General features: G+C 45.3%; 1 long non-coding RNA gene across 1 annotated transcript; it reads left to right on the top strand.

Annotated features, from left to right (window-relative positions):
• The first annotated feature begins 2,479 nt into the window (after positions 1–2,479).
• On the top strand, positions 2,480–3,796 carry LOC134565093 (uncharacterized). Its single transcript, XR_010083767.1, has 2 exons — positions 2,480–2,734; positions 2,910–3,796. It is a non-coding gene; the product is annotated as an uncharacterized LOC134565093 (long non-coding RNA).
• The last annotated feature ends 13,863 nt before the right edge of the window (positions 3,797–17,659 follow it).

Genomic DNA, 17,659 nt, shown 5'->3' with positions numbered 1-17,659 from the left:
GGATTTTCCAGGTCATTCTTTCCTTTTTCAACAGTCCTTTGTGTGATGAGGGCTCCCAGGTAAGAATTTAAAAAGAAAGCACCAAAAAACCCCAAACCACAGAAGTTTGCATGGCTTTGAGATCTCAAGTACATAGCAGAAAGGAGCAGCTGACTCTGCCTTTGCCCTCTTGAAAATCTGTTCCTTGTTGATTTATGTGTGGAAGGTGACATAATTGCTTATGTTTAAACCAGTCATGTCCTTATTCCCTGAAACTGGAACAGGTTCCTGCCATCATGGAGCCTCATGTGGGTACCATGGTTTTGCGCCTACAGTCAAGGCCTTTTCTTTTTGGGGGGGGGGGGGTTTCTATTCCCCAGCCAGAGTATTTGTTACCTGAACAGTGCTTCATCAGGAGGGAAACTCATGTGCCAGGAGCTCTCAGGTTTGGGAGCATCCACCCTGAGTCTTTCAGGTATCAAAACCTTGGACAAAAAGATAAAATTGTCTTGCTACCTGAGGACTTCTTGTAAGAGTAGCATTTGTGGTATGAAGCTTTGAATGGAGAATGTCTTTCCATCCCTGGAGTTGCTGAGAGCAGGTGGTGTTCATTTTATCTTGAAGTTGATCAGATACCAGTCCAATTGCTAATTCTAAGTTAGATAATTAGATCCTGACTGTTTCCATGGATCCCCGCAGAGAGTGAAAGGTGAAGGGATTGAATTAAAACCTTTAGAAAAATTAGAATATATAAAGCCACACACATAATATAGAGATTTAAGCTTCAGCTTTAAGCTTCACATGCCCTAAGTGCCTAATTGTTAGTGTAGAAGTACAGAGCTTCAGGCCTAGTGATAGTTTAGACATAACAAAAATAGAGTACTGTTTATAATTTTTGGTATGAATTTTGCGCAAATAAGATAAAGTTTTTTACGTATGTTAAGATAGTTTTTCACATAACAAGACAGAATTTTTAGGCACAATAAGATAGAACTTTTACGCTAGTAAGATAGTTTTTGCACTGATAGATATGCTATATGCGTAGGTTTTTGATGCTGCTTTTCGTAGTTTTTCATAGTTTTACGAACTTAGAAAATTGCACCTAGATTGGGTAGTGTGTAGATAAAGATATGAATATGCATTTGTAACTTATGGATAAAAAGCCTCTGGGTTGGAAGTGAAGGTATCGATTGATCAATCCGATCTATCGATCCAACCTCCACCTTCTGCAGCCTGAGGAAGGAGCCCTGCCAGGGAGCTGAATGGGATTCTAAAGGTACCATCTATTGCAGTCTTTGTCACTCATGATCACGGCCCTGGGGTCCAGTCCCTTCCCTTTCCCTCTTGTGGCGTTTGCCCCGGAACGCTGTTCGGGGCTGACGGGGACTCTGTGAGGGTTTGGGACCCCGGGACCCCTTTCTACCATCATGGCCCTGTGGCTGGGAACTCTGCCGGGTTCGGGACCCCGGGACCCCCTTCCTCTCACTGCGATCCTTGCGGCCGGGAACTCTGTTTGGGATTCGGGACGTCGGGACCCCCTTCCTGTCACTGCGACCCCACGGCCGGAAACCCTGCTTGGGGTCAGGAGATTGGAGGTTGTTTTACCTGGAGGCTGTGATGTTAAATTCTATGTTTTGATTATTGCTTTACTGGAATTTTGCTTGCTAAGACTTTATGTTTATAACCGATTGTGAGATTGTAAGACCGCTCATTTAGAACTCTCGTACCTTCAGACTTATACTTTCATATAATAAACAACTCTGTTTAAGACCTTAAAATGTTCTTAGACCTTTAAGACCTATAACCTGTAGAAACGGCCTCAGCAAACAAGTTACATTTTCTGTTTCAAAGTCATATTCTGGAGATATTACAAAGTGCTGCCTGTGTCACCAGAGCTGCCTGTGAGCTGATACAGAATCACAACCTCCTCACGTGGGTCCTGCACAGCTTAGAGAAAGGTAACCAGAGAAGTACAGGAGAAATGGGAACAATTTTACTGTCCACAGTAGAATAATTAGGTGACTGAGTATGAAAACAAGGCTGACAGGCAGGGAGACAGGGGCACCAAGGGCTGTACTGGCAGAACTTGCTGAACTCTGAGGTGTCCCTTGTGATTTTGGAAAGAGAATCAAGATGCTTTCAGGTTGTGGTAGGAAGGATGATGGTGGGGGGGCTTCATGAATTGAAAAACACTTCCTTGAAAAACTGAGAAAGCAAAATGGCACTTTGTGCCTAGGTCGTTGTACGGGTATAAAAGTCTTTATAAGGTCTTACAGCATTTTAGTATCTAAGCAGAGTGGTTTATTTACAGAGCATATATCTGAAGGTGCGAGAGTTCTAAGAGCGGTCTTACAATACAATCAGTTATAAACATAAACAAGCAAAGTCTAAATAAAACAATAACCAAAGCATAGAAATCTTAACACACACAACTCTAATGAAACAGCAAACAAAGCATAGAATTCCTAACAAGCAAAACTCTAGTAAGACTATAAGTGTCGTGGTTTGAAGGGAAGTGAGTTTTTTTGGAAGTAGTGGTCAAACCAATCAGTCTTTAGATCTGAATATTGGCACCTTTGTTGGCCACTAAGAGGTGGACACGCCTCTGAGGACACGAGGGGTTAAAAGCCGGATTTCCCAGCAGGACTCTCTCTTTCCCTGCTCTGCTTTCGGAGAGGGAGCGTCTTCTCCTCTCCCCTGCCGGCCTGGCTAGGCCGGGTGGGGGAGGGGAGCAAGGTGGGCCTGGCTGAGCAAGGTGGGCCTCGGGGTGGGGAACAGAGGGAGCTGGAGTGGAGCTGGTCCAGCTTCCATCTAGAATGGAGGGGTGGAGGGAGAACTTTGGAGGTGCCTTCCTTCCCCCCTCCCTGTCCCATCCCGTTCCCCCCCCCCTTCCCCCCCCCCGGTCCCGTCTCTCTCTCCTCCCCCCACAGAGAGAAGGTGCCGAGTTGGAGCTGCTTGTGAGAACTGCAGTGTCTGCGATCGCCTGTGCCTGACCTTGGTGGTGGGAGATAAAGCTTTTAACTCTTTCTAAGGCAGAAGAGAGTTATCCCTGGACGCTGTATTCTCATAGTTGGTGGTTTTAGAAGAGAGAGGACAGCCTGGGACCGAGAGGGTAATGTGAGATGAAAAGAAGCCCCTTCGATTGCCGGAATGAAGAGGAGTGGCTTATGAGGCTGGACTTTTCTTGCATAATGATAGCCATAGACGGACCCTGGACCCTCCTGACTATAAATAAGACTGTGTTTGGGTGGATGTTTTTGGCTCAAACCCAGAGACGTTTTGGCCTGCTTTGTGGAGCCCCCGGCCCCAGGGGTAAATGGGGGGGACCTGAGTCCCAAAATGAGAAGATGGCTGGTTTTTGGTACTTGGCCAAAACATCCTTAAAAAGAGCCCTGTTACAGTGCAGGTCCATGGACGGCAGTGAGAGTGCCGGACATGGAAAGGAGGGTGTCACCCTGGCAGACCCCTCGAGGCAGTGCCATGGGTGACGTGGGAACACGGGATGGTGGACCTGTGTTTCCTGTGGGGGGGTGGTCTGTGGTGCGAGAGAGACTCCTCTCGTCCTGGATGGAATGTGGATTGTCTGAATTTTAAAGGATGATGATTTGGATTAGGAACCCAGGGTTGTTGAGGGATTAAGCAAGTAGATGAAGGTAATGTGCTGGAGACAACTGAGTGAGCATGTATGGAATGGAATTGGGGGGAGGAGAAGCAGTGTTTTGGGAGGTTTTCTCTTCTGCTTTTGGGTGGTTGGGTTTTTCTTTCCTTTTCTATTGTCCATTGTTATGTAGTGTAATAAATTGTCTGTCTGCTTCAAGTATTAGGCCTGCGCTGCTCTGTTCTTGACCACATCTCACAGCAGTTCATTAGGTAAAATATACCCTCATGGGTGCATTGGCATTTTGTCAAATGTCAACCCATGACAATAAGCAAAGCACATATCTGACATTACAGCCTCTAGGTAAATCAGCCTCCCATCTCCTGACCCCAAGCAGGATTTTCCAACCGTGGGGTCACAATAACAGAAAGGGATCACAAGATCACAGATCCCAGACAGGGGTCCCAGCCGTGGGGATCACAACAACAGAAAGGGGCCCCGAGATTCAAAACCCATACAGAGTCCCCGATCACAGGGTCATGATGACAGTGAGGGATCCCGAACCGCACAGAGTTCCCGTCCGGGGGGTTGCGGGGACAAGGAGGGGTCCCAGGGGTCCCAAACCCTTGCTGTTCCCAGTTGCAGAGACAGGAAGGAGGTCCTGGGGTCCCGGACCCTCGCAGACTCCCCGGCAGCCCCGAACAGAGTTCCGGGGCAAACACCGCAGGGGGAAAGGGAAGGGATGGGATCGCAGGGGCAAGGAGGGGTCCCTGGGGTCCCGCACCCTCGCAGGGGGAAGGGACGGGACCCCAGGGCCCAGATCCCAGGCAACAATAGATGGTACCTTTAGAATCCCATCCGGCTCCCTAGCAAGGCTCCTTCCTCAGGCTGCAGGAGGTGGAGGTTGGATTGATAGATCGGATTGATCAATCAATCAATCCCTCCAATCCCCCGACCAACTAATCCAGAGGCTTTTTATCCCAAATTGCAAAATGCATATTCATATTTTTTATCTACACACTAACCAATCTAGGTACAATTCTAAAGTTCGTAAAACTACGAAAATCAGCGTCAAAACCTACGCACATAGCATATCTATTAACGTAAAATTCTATCTTACTAGCATAAGGTTCTACCTTGTTGTACATAAAACTCATACTAAAAATTATAAACAGTACCCTACTCTATTTTTGTTATGTCTGTACTCTATCATTAAGCCTGAAGCTGTGTCCTTCTACACTGAACTAGGACTTAGGGCATGTGAAACTTAAAGCTAAGGGTTAGATTTCTACTTTATGCATTTAAAGCTTTTATATATTCTATTTTTTCTAAGGGTTTTAATTCTATCTCTGTACTTTTCACTCTCTGTGGAGGATCCATGGAAACATGGACTCCGACAGCTTTGTATTGGTGTCTTTACCTTTTAAATTTCAAACACTCTCATTTCCCATCCTGTCACAGGACCTGCTGCACAGGAAGTGGCACAGTAATGACTTTGAGCTGTCTAGAACATTCCTACTCCCCTTGCCTCTCCCTCACACATATTTACATACACAAAAAATCTCTTCTGCACAGAGTGCCCTGACAGGTTCAGGCAAGTGCACCAAAAGTGCACTAGAATATGGTCCCCTGTAGGTGATGGACCAGCTGCTGGTGAGGATCTGCCTTCCAAACATGTTTGGTGTTGGTTTTTTGGTTCGTTGGGTTTTTTTTGTTTTGTTTTGGGTTTTTTTTTTTTTTTTTTTGTTAGTTTTTTCTTTTGGGGAGGTTTTGTTTGTTTTGGGTTTTATGGTTTGTTTTATTTTTCAGGTTTCTGGAAAACAAGGTGATAAATAAAATTATTTCCTTACTCCATACTCTGTGGCTAACAAATTTAGGAGACAAGAGAGAAAACAAGAATCAATCCCAGGAGAAGAGGAAACTTCTTTCTATTCAGCTTGTAAATGAATTTCTGTATGTTTTGGTCACATTAATCAAACATAATTGGTAAGTCCTTTGTTTTTTTTGTTTTAGTCGGTTTGCATTTCATCCTCTGTCCAGTCTGAACTTTCTTAAGGCCAGGAGGATTTCTCTGTCTCTGGTAGGGGAATGGCTTTTTTCACCTTCAGTTTGTGTGTTGACTAGTTGTCGCGGTGTGTGTTTCCCAGGACGCGCACGGCAGCATTAGGGTGTGACACATTCCCCCAGGGAGCTCTTCCTCCCCGCCCAGGGACTCCAATGCTCTCAGTGATCGCTTCTAGGGCACAGAGATGAAGCAGAGGCGAGGCGGGTTTTGGGGTAAACTGAGGAGATTTATTAAAGGTATGACTGAAGAATAAAGCCTAAAGCTGAACCCCAAGAACCTGGAGCACGCCTCTGGCCGTGGGTTTTATAGGAAGAGCGACACAAAGCAAACAACCAATGAGGGTACACTCAGGGAGGAGTCTAAGGCAGGAAATACAGAACTGAATCCAATAGAAATAGCAAAAGGAGTGGAACGATACAAAATAGCAAATGATATATCAAGATAGGGGAGATTGGCAAGGAAGGTTTTAGAAACGGGCAGGGATACAGAGAATTGACATATAACGGTATGCATAATTTAAATCATAACACACAAATGAAATAGAAAGCTGGCCTGAAAACTCAAAGCAAAAACCCACACCACAACAAGTAGTGAATTTGGATGAGATTTCTTTGACAGGAGGGTTTAGGTGTTTGAATACATGGGGAAAAAAATAAAATGTGATGCGCAGTTGCTGTCAAGTCCTACATCCTTAATTCCTGGCCATTCCGACAGTAAGGATTAAAAACTGTACTTATTAATTAGCATGCAGGAAAATACATGGCACTTGTGTTTACTTTTGACAGGAGTAATGCAGATCTGGCCAAGCTGAGTTCTTCAGCACCCTCAGCTCTGCTGGAATACCGTGCTCTTGTTGTTGAGGCTTTTATGGAGATGAGGCGTTTCTTGGTCAATGACAGCGTCCTCTCCAGCAGGGAGCTGCTGCTGCTGCTGCACAAGTGGAGCCTTGTCAGCAAAGACCTGCAGCTGCAGGAGGACCTGCAGGCCCTGGCTCAGAAGTACCAAAACAAAGAATTGCTCAGTAAATGCTAAACTACTTCAAGGAAGGCATATTTTGTTGCAGCTGTTACAGACCAACAGTGCAAGTACAATTGAGGCAAACTTCTGTGGAAATAGTGCTAATACCTTCTGTCAGACTCATGTAGCTTGAGGGAGAAGGAAAGGAAATGGAAAGGCATTTTTCAGATCTTCTTTGTGGTGATTTCTAACCTTAACACAATTTGGAAGCTTTGGAGAAACACAGTTTAAAATGGGAAAGGACTTTAAAATGAAACTTAGTCTTGGTTTGTTGCAATAAAAGATTTCCTTTGGAGCAAGCAAGAAGGAGGTCTGTGTGTCTGTTCCCCATTGCTACAGCCACCTGATCAAGGGGATCCTATTAAAAAAACCTTGCTCTAGCTACAGGAGGCATTGCATTTGCAGGCTCATCCTGCTGGGGAATGTTATAAATGCCAGGACAATTTATTTCCAAATTCAATAATTTGGTTTATTAAAAATTCAAATCACAAAATTTGGAATCAAATCACAGAATTTTAAGCAATAAAAAAACCACACAAACAGCGACACTTACTTGACAGAGTTTCTCCCGGGAAAAAGGAGCCAAGGATGACCTATAAACATAGACCCTGGCCGTCTGTGTCTCTAGCTGGGTACACGAATTTGCCATGTTCGAGGCTTGGCTTTTATACTCTTTATTCTGCCTCTGGCAATATTTCCCCATATTTCCCTTTGTTTCTTGGTTAGCCATTCAAACCCAAATCCATCTCCGGTCGGATTGAAAAGAGCTCCCCTCCCAAGTCCATGTGTTAATATTCAGTTTCTATGGATCCTTATAGTTGATGAATGTTCGAGATATGGGTGATATTGCTTGATGGTCTGTGAAGGTGGCTCCCGAGGTGTGAGTTGCTGGTACCGGCTTATCTCAACAGGTGCCCTCCCAATACTTGAGACGCCTGGCGTCTCCATTCAGAAGGGAACAAAAGACTTTGCAGCCTTCTCAAGTTACATCGGTGGCCAATGAACGGCGAAGGTAAGTTCATCGTCGTCGGTGATTGCAAATATACTCCGCAGGAGATTGAGGTAGTCCCGGGGACACTTCACAACAACCCCAGGGCCCTCATTCTCTGGCTGCGCTGCACTCATCCGCCCACATTTTTACCCAAGGGCCAAGTCATTGCACAAGCAATCCCATATGGTGACCCAGAACATCTTAACTTTACTGTGAATACTGTACATCACATTTCCACCTGTAAGCCCTTGGTGCGATGTACGCTCACTGTGGGAGATGAGTCAATAGATAAAGATCTTCTTTTTGACACAGGGGCAGATGTGACAATTATTCCGACCGCAGAATGGCTGTCGCATTGGGCCCTGGAGGACGTGGCCGGACAGATCCGGTGTGTAGGAGGGTTCCAATCTGCTAAACAGTCAAAAAGCGTGGTAAAAATTAAGGGGCCAAAAGGACAATTGGCTGCCATCCGTCCTTTTGTTCTAGATTACCAGGAACCCCTACTTGGAAGAGACCTCATGGCCCAGTGGGGGGTCACAATTGACATTCCTGACCCCTCGCAAAATTTTTGGGCAGCGGCTGCTGAAAAGTGCCCGACCCTGAAGCTGAATTGGACGACTGATAAACCAGTCTGGGTCGAGCAGTGGCCGCTAACAAAAGAGAAATTACAGGCGCTTGAGGAGCTTGTGAAAGAGCAATTAGCTAAAGGTCACATCGTGGAGACCAATTCTCCATGGAACTCGCCCGTTTTTGTCATTCGAAAGAGTGACAAAAAACGATGGCGCCTCCTCCACGACCTCCGGCAAATTAATGAGGTAATTGAAGATATGGGGTCTCTCCAACCTGGGATGCCTTCCCCAACCATGCTGCCACGAAATTGGAATCTGGCTGTAATTGACATAAAAGATTGTTTTTTCCAAATTCCTCTACATCCGGACGATGCCCTGCATTTCGCCTTCTCGGTTCCTTCCATCAACTGAGTGGCCCCAAGGAAGAGGTACCACTGGAGGGTGCTCCCCCAAGGGATGAAGAACTCCCCAGTGATGTGTCAGCAGTACGTCTCTTCCTTGCTCTCCCCTGTGCGCGCAGCCACGGAGGGGGTTGTCATCCACCACTATATGGATGACATCCTCGTTTGTGCACCGACCGAAGATGAACTTACGCGAGCGCTTGACCTTGTAACCAATTCGTTAGTTGCTGCAGGGTTCGAGCTGCAAAAAGATAAGATCCAAAGGATGCCACCCTGGAAGTACCTGGGCCTGGAAATTGGTAAGAGGACCATTGTGCCTCAAAAATTGGAAATTCGGACAAATGTCCATACCCTTGCGGACGCCCATCAGCTTTGCGGTGCCTTGAATTGGGTAAGGCCCTGGCTAGGTCTGACCACCGAGGATCTAGCCCCTCTTTTCAATTTATTGAAAGGGGGAGAGGAGCTCAGTTCTCCTAGGGTGCTTACCGCAGAGGCAAAAGCAGCATTGGAGAAGGTCCAGCAGACAATGACATCGCGACAGGCACATAGATATGATCCCGAGCTTCCCTTTCGTTTCATCATCCTGGGTAAGCTGCCACATCTACATGGGATCATTTTTCAATGGGACACAGGCACAAAAACATCAGCACACAACACCAAGGGCCAAGGCAGAAAGGACCCTCTTCTTTTTATAGAGTGAGTCTTTCTCAGCCACCATTGGCCCAAAAGAATGACACAGCCACAAGAGCTTATGGCTGAGCTCATCCGCAAAACAAGAACGCGGATGAAAGATTTGGCAGGATGCGACTTCGAATGTATTCACATGCCAATTGGACTGTCAACGGGCCAAATGACTAAACCCATGTTGGAGCACCTGCTTCAGGAAAATGAAGCACTTCAATTCACTCTAGATTCCTTTACGGGCCAAATTTCAATTCATCGGCCGGCCCACAAATTATTTAATTCAGAAGTAACATTTAAATTGGCTTTAAGGAGTGTCCAGAGCAGGACACCTCTCGATGCGCTGACAGTTTTTACTGACGCGTCTGGGAGTTCTCACAAGTCGGTAATGACTTGGGAGGACCCTGAAACTCGGCAGTGGGAGGCAGACATTAAAGTGGTTGAGGGTTCACCTCAAATAGCCGAGTTGGCTGCTGTCGTCAGGGCACTTGAGAGATTCCCTGGACTTCTCAATATTGTAACTGACTCCGCATACGTAGCGGGGGTGGTATCTAGAGCAGATCAGGCAATTTTACAAGAGGTGTCCAACAAAGCTCTGTATGAGCAGCTCTCGAAATTGGTCAAACTTGTCTCCCACCGAGAGCAACCGTTTTATGTGATGCATACCAGGTCGCATACTTATTTGCCTGGGTTTATTGCTGAGGATAGCAGGAGGGCTGACGCTCTTGCTGCCCCTGTAGCGATAGCCCCGTTGCCTGACGTTTTTGAGCAGGCCAAGCTGTCATCAGTTGTTCCACCAGAACGTGCCTAGCTTAGACGTTTTAACCTCACACGTCAACAAGCTAAGGCGATTGTCGGCTCGTGTCCTTCCTGTCAGCCCCACGCTGTGCCTACCCTACATGCCGGAGTCAACCCTCGCGGGTTGGAGAGCTGTGAACTCTGGCAGATGGATGTCACCCACATTCCATCCTTTGGGAGACTGAAGTACGTTCATGTCTCCGTCGATACCTTCTCTGGCGCTGTCTATGCCTCTGCGCACGCAGGCGAGAGGGCCCAACATGCTATCCAACACTTTGTCCAGGCCTTCTCATTCATGGGCATCCCCAAGGGGATCAAAACAGACAACGGCCCTGTGTACAAGTCGAAGGAATTTGCTGGCTTCCTGCAGCAATGGGGAGTGGAGCACAAAACAGGCATCCCCCACTCCCCCACAGGCCAAGCAATCGTAGAGAGGACCCACCAAGAGATCAAGAGGGTCCTTAAACAACAGCAACAGGTGTTAAAGGTGGAGCCGCCGGCAGTCAGATTGGCCCGAGCCCTTTATGTTATCAGTTTTCTAAATTGCTCCTTTGAAAGTCCCAATCCGCCCATTACCACACACTTTGGGTGCAATAAGGAGTGGCAGTTCGATCCCAAGCCCCCGGTGCTGGTGAGATCGCCTGAGTAAGGGAAGGTGGAGGGCCCATTTGACCGGGTGACGTGGGGGCGTGGGTACGCCTGTGTCCTCATGCCTACTGGGATCAAAGGGATACCTGCCAAGTGGGTAAAACCATTTATTAAAAGGAAGAGGGAGCGTGACGACAGCGTCCCGCAGGTGGCTTCGGCGGCATTCCGCCGTCGAAGGCGAGTCTCCTCCAGACCCTCTCTTCCCATCCTGTGGGAATGGAACCATGACCTGCCCTTTACCTATTTTTGTGACCCAAATTAATAATTTTTGGCCCCCCCAGTTTTGTTTTTCAGACCCGGACCCAGGATGCTAAGCCTCCCGACCGTGCTCTTCCTGACCAAGCTGCTAATACTCACTCAAGCTTGGATCGTCCCACAGCCGCGAGCCAATGTGTGGGCTCTGCTTGCAGAATCCATGGGACAGGATCACATCTGTCTCAATCAAGCATCGGCCTCAGACCCCATGTCCACGTGCCTCATGGGGGTTCCCTTTAAACAGTGGGAAATGCCCAAAAGACTTCTCCATTGTGCCCGCTGCATCAGTAAGACCCCCCGAGTTAATCCTTTTATTGGCTGGAGGAATTTTATGCTTTCCCTGCCAAATATGAGAGAGGAACCCCGAGAGCTGCAGCTCCTCGGAGCGACTACAGCTCCCGCCTGCATTCATCTTACCAATTCGGCCGACGCTTTAGACAACCGCACCAAGCACGTTATTCAATCTAAGGTGCTGGACAGAACCCACTCGTGGTGCGAGAGGTTGGCCAAGGGAGTTCTTCCCCCTCCAGTTCACAGCCACCCTAAAAGGTTACCTGAGGGAGTCTTTCTGATCTGCAGAGATCGGGCTTGGGCAGGTATCCCCTCTCGTCTTTCTGGAGGTCCGTGCACCCTAGGGAAGGTAGGGCTGTCCACACCCAACAAGACGCAAATTACGGATTGGAAAGAAAAGCAAAAGAGACAAAGTGGTGCACATGGATTGGCAGTCTCCAAAAGAGACCTTAGAAAATTAGACCCAGATTGCGACTTGGAAATTATTCATTGGAGCAAAACTAAAGGGGTCGCAATCACGAAATTTGCCCCATGGGTCTCCATTGCTAAGGCCATGGGGGAATTAGGACATTTAGAATGTTGGGTGGCGAAACAAGAGAATTTAACCTCCAGAACCCTATTCAACCTCCTGCAGGACGAGGAAATAACGAGGCAAGCCACCCTCCAAAATCGGGCGGCCATAGACTACCTCTTACTTCTCCATGGTCACACGTGTGAGGAGTTTGAGGGTCTGTGTTGTTTTAATCTGTCGACTCGGGCTGAGAGCACTCGAAAACTCATTGCACAGATGCAAGATATGATCAGTGACATCAAAAAAGAGACAGGTGACTGGATGAGCAACATTTTTAAAGGTTGGGGCCTATCAGGATGGGCCGGGTCCATTTTAAAAACGTCTGTTGATTTTATTTATTATTTTAATTGTTTGTCTTGCTTTCGGACTAATCAGGAGGATGTTAATTAAGTTTGTTTTAAGTTCCACATCTGCCTCCTCTCCGGCTGCTGCTCGGGTCGCCATCGCCACGGCTCCTGAAGACGAGTTGAAGGAGCTTGAAGAGGAGCTTGAGGAAGAAGGTGAAGGCGAAAACCTCCCAGATGATCAGTGGCCAACTCAACAAACTTGATTCGCCGAATGTTACCTAGACTCTGAGCATCTGCCGGACCCCCCTCAGTTTCGTTCATTTTAGTAAAAAGAAAAGGGGGAGATGTGGCAGTGTGTTAATTTAATCGCTTATGCTTTATATATTTTTGTACTCGTCTGGTTCTCTGTACCCTACCCCCCGATTGTTCCTTTGTCTAACTCACATGATTTCTGTCTGCACCTGCACCTGTTATGCAACATTTGGTTAGCTGTCTGTTATTTTTTCCCGCCTTTGTAAACCCCCTCCCACTCTCTCCTTATTAGTCCGCGCTGTGTTCTCCTACCCCTTGGTCCCCTAGCAACTGGCCCTGGTTGGCTAGCAGTGACTGACCACTCCCTTTGCCCCCCCCCCCCGACTCGCCCCTGACAAAAACCCACTGTACCCTCCTCCCCCCGGACAGTCCCAGGCTGAGGAGGTGTTTCTAATAAACCCTCTGTTCGTCTGGAATTGTCTCCTCCTTCCGTTCCACTGCCTGTCGAATTTCCATCGCTCACACGAGAGCCCTTTAGGACAAGAACCCACAGGAGTCAGCTCTGCTTGCGTTGCTCGCAGACTGACCCTTGACGACGCCTGTCGCTGTATCTGGGCTAGCCGGTGATAGAGCCCGTCGGCTCTTAGTGAGCACCCCGACACTGGTTTACCAAATTCTCTATTTTGCTGCCTTATCAGAAAATACAGCTGTGAAAAAAAAATCCCTATCCTAGAAAGTAATCTATTACCTTACACACTCTATGCATTTACTCAGCTTCTTCTATACATTTATTAATTAATCTAATTTGGATCTGAGGAAAAGCAGGAACAATTATTCCTTTTGTTATTACAGCGTTTTCATTAAAATAATATCTGAGTACACAGGAAACTCATCTATTAAGGCAAAGTATTATTTAATTTTAAAAGATATACGTGTCAGCATACCTGCTTGTGTAAATTTTAGATATCTTTTAAGGTGAATTTCCCTGAAACTGTAAGGAGATTTAATAGCATACATACTCTTAAGGTAACAGAATATTTTTTTTTCCAAATTGGCAGGCACCATAAAGGTCCAGAGCTAAATCATCTTGTTCTGCACCTACTACATAACAGAGAATTAGTTTCATAAGCCAAATAAGAGAAAACATGTATGCAAAATGCCAGGTTTTTCCCTCTTGGAATTAAAGTGAGCCTTACACCAGAAACATCTCAGGATGTGAAGCTCATACTAGACCTACAGGAAACAAATCAAAACTAGAAAATTAGCCACATAAACTTAACACAGTCATGCCAGAAGAAACAAACAAACAAAAAAATGAGCTAATACCTGATTGGAATCTGTGTGAATGATTGTTTTGGGAACCTTTGACTTTCATGTCAGTGGTATTTCTGATACAGCACTGGAAAATCTTTGGTCAAACCTCTTCAGCTATGGGTTTTCATCTCTAGAATTTTCCCTAGAATTGACACAACTTTGAAGTAGATTAATGATTTGGAAATGTATGAAAGTTTTCCTGAACAAACTGGGTTTGGTTTTTGTTCTTTGATGGAAAGAATGGCACTGTTCTCACTTATTTCTTTCCAGGAAAATAAATTATCTTTCTGGCTCAACTTTGAACTTCGTAAGACCACAGCTGGCTCATGAGTTTGGGTAGCCATGCTGTGAAACTGTTTTCACTTCAGTCTCAATGTTAAATCAAGACAAATATATTGTATATTTTGTTGATCTAAAGTTTTGTTGACAAATTTTGTCTTACATTATGTGCTTTCTGAGTATGCCGTATGTCCCATTCATTTTGTGCTGGTTTGAGGGCAAACCAGCTAGAGGAATTAACTACAAAAAAAAAAACGTTGCGAGAGATTCCAAGTCAGAACTACAATTTAATAGGAAAATTACAATGAAGGCAATAGTACAGAAACACTGGTTTAAACTGACAAAATCAGAATACAACCTGCCACCCTGTTGGTCAGGGTGGTGGTAGCAGTCTGATTAAATGGTGGTTGCAGTCTTGTTGGAGTAATGGATGTGGTCCTGTTGAAGCGGTGATCCTGTAGAAGGGTCTGGTCCTTCTCTGGAGGTCCAGTGGGGGTTATTGATAGATCTTGTTCTCTGGGAATCCAGTGGTAGTGGTCTTGTGGTGTCCCAAACCCCAGATTATATACAGATAGGAATGTCTGGTTCCACCCCCAGGGTGGGGCATCTCACAATGGGATTATTGATGATTGAGAGAGAGACGGAAAGACTGATTTGTGATCAGAATTAGTTTTTACTGAGATTTCCAAATGCTATTCTAGGAAGGCTACTAATTTTTACTACGATTGGCTTAAACACCACACAGACAAACTCATACATTTTACATCTATTGCTTGCAGAGGTTTGATTCAATCTTATTTTCCTGTCTGCCAGACTTGATCCAATCTTCATGCAATCTTCAAAGCTCTGTTCTTGCCAAGGCATCCTGGTTATCAAACTGGCTATGCCGATTAAATCCACAGTACCCTCTGTCCCATGTCCACATTTCCCCTGTTTCTGCTATTTTTTTATTAATTTTTACACACTGTAAAATACAAGGAATAATTATAACATAATATAATGCCGAATACATATAAGCCTATTTAAACTAAATTTCTAATTGTCCTGGGGTGACAGGATATTTTCATGCTTTGTATCCCAAATCGTGTGTTTCTGTTCCCATGTTCTCAGTTTGTTTTGTCTATAGCTGAGCCCCTCCCCCGGCTGCTTGCTTTTGGCTTGCTTGCTGCTAGCTTTAGGCTGCTTTGCTGGCTTTGCTCTCTTGCTTTCTGCTTTTTGCTTGCTTTTTGCCATTTTTCTGCTTTTGTCTTTCCCCTTCTTTCCTCCCTTCCCTGAAGACATCGAACCTGCTTCAGGCCCTGATTCGGGAACATCAAGGGAAAACCCCTCGGAGTCTGCACCTGAGAGAAGCTTTGGCACCCTCCCCAGCAGAGACTGCTCACCCTCTCTTGGACTGGTGAAAACATTTGTTGTCATCTCGGACTGTTTTTCTTGTGTTGGGGAGTGGTTTTTTTTCGTTGTTTCTCAATAAACAAGTTTTTTCCACTTTTCCTCTGAGGAAATTCCTCCTGAACCCGGTGGTGGGGGAGGGAGTTGTGGAGATTTTCCCCTAATTTTGTCCTAAACCAGGACACTAATCTACCCATTTAGTCCCCAATCTCTTAGGAGTTGATTCATCCAATCAAAACCCATCCTCTGCTTGCAGTTTGTTTATATCTTCTTTCAGGGCTGATGCTTCAACTCTCATTATGATTCCTGCAACATAAACTGAATCTGTTACTAGATTAAAAGGAACAGAAAATTTTTGAAAAGCTCTGACAACAGTAGCAAATTCAACAATTTGTGAGGATCCCTCAAATGTGGATACATCTGATCTTTAAGCACTAGAAAAAGAGTCTCTCTATACTGTTACTGATTTATGAGAGTGACCAGAACCATCTGTGAATACTTTAAGGCTTCAAGTGGAACCTCACTTCTCTTTGATTTTTCTGTTAATTAAAATAAAGGTGTTAAAAGCTTATGTTTTGGAGGATGTATTGAGATTTGTTCTCTGAATTCAGCAAAGGCCATTTGAATAGCCTCAGATTCCTGAAATATCCAATTCAAATAAAAGGTGATAAGAGGCAGGTAAACAATGGAAAATTTCACTTTTGCAAGAGAAGTTAGTCTCTGTCAGGCTTTAACAACTAGTTGGGCTATCATTTCATGTTGGGTACTGATGGTTTTGGTCGCTTGGTGTGGTAAAAAAAATCTATTCAATGATAAGCAAAGGGTCTGGTGCTTTGGAGTCCTATGGAAATATCAAAGCGTGGGGCTGTTTTGCTGGACGCAAAATTATTAAAAGGAAAGGCAGTGCAGCTTGTTGGTTTACCAAGCCCTGCAGCTCCCGCTGAACTTGTAAATGGGATTGTTTAGGTGACAAAAGGTCTGAATCTCCCTTTAGCAGGGCAAACAAAGGATTTAGCTCTGCATTTGGGATTTCTAATAGGGAGTGCACCCAGCTCCCAAAAGCTTTTTGCACATCATGTAAGATGCAAATGTTTGTCTGAATTTGCAGATTTTGGGAAGAAATTGAATGGACTCCAATGTGCCACCCCAAATACCTCCAAGGAGGGTGTTGTACATTTTCAGAAGCTATGCAAAGCCCTGCCTAACTTACAGCTTCAGTGGCAAGGGCTAAGGCTTTCCCAAACATTTGTTTTTGGTTGGTTAAGAGGCTATGTCTGAGCACTAGAAACAATTCTCAGTAAATACCATGATATTCAGGAAATCATCATTTATCCTTATTCTCGGTAGCAGTAAGCCACTGCTCTGGAGTAATTTCCAATTGTTCAGGTAGACCAAACTTATATCCACACATTAATTGTTGAATTTGTGCATTATTTTGGCTGCAAAAGTATTCAATAAGTCTGGGAGTGCTAGAGCACATACAGTGATACACATCCAGCACAGTGCACGTGGCTAGGCTATCATTTCCCAACCCTAGAAAACAAATCTACTGGAATTAAAAGCACTTGGAGGTAAACCCTCTAGAATTCAGATAACCAAAAGCATTGCTTGCTTTCTTTCATAGCCAGTGAAATGAAAATTAAATTTCAATCACTATTTAACAAAAGTTACCCAAGAATTTTTCTTTGGGTTTTTTTGTTTTTTTTTTTTTTTAAGATGTTTACCACACTTCAAATTACCAGATAGACATTAATTGGGATGGAATTAATTTACTCTGTGTAACCCTGTGGCAAAGGGTCTATGTCTTGGTTTGAAAGACAGATATCTGCTAGGAAAGGGCAGGACTTCTCTAGAGATGGAGAATTCAAATCTCTTCCTTCTAAATTATTCTAATTAAAAAAAAAAATTAAAGGAGCTTTTAGACAGAGGTATGGGGGTAGGAATAACAGTTCTTTACTAGTATATATGACAAAACGACAAACAAACAACAACTACAGCATCAATAATAAACAGAACTAAGAACTTTGAGGGCTTTCTTTTACAAAAGCTCAGAGCAGTTTGATCTTGGCACCCCTGCAGGGCTCTGAGAGGCTGAACTGGAAGGAAGGAAAGTCCCGGGCCGGTGGATGAGATGAGGAGCTCTGCGCTGGCAGCTGGAGCGGCAGGGGTGTCCCGGCAGGGCTGGGCAGTGCAGGGCTACAGAGTAGCAGGGGAACCTCCAAGCTCTGAAGAAGCAGCGGCGGTGGGGGGAGGCTGGAGAAAACGAGCTCAGGA

The sequence above is a fragment of the Prinia subflava genome, assembly GCF_021018805.1.
Source record: "Prinia subflava isolate CZ2003 ecotype Zambia chromosome W unlocalized genomic scaffold, Cam_Psub_1.2 scaffold_33_NEW, whole genome shotgun sequence".
NCBI classification, from domain to species: Eukaryota; Metazoa; Chordata; class Aves; order Passeriformes; family Cisticolidae; genus Prinia; species Prinia subflava.
Note: the sequence above shows the minus strand (reverse complement) of the source record. Positions and strands in the feature narration are given on the sequence as shown.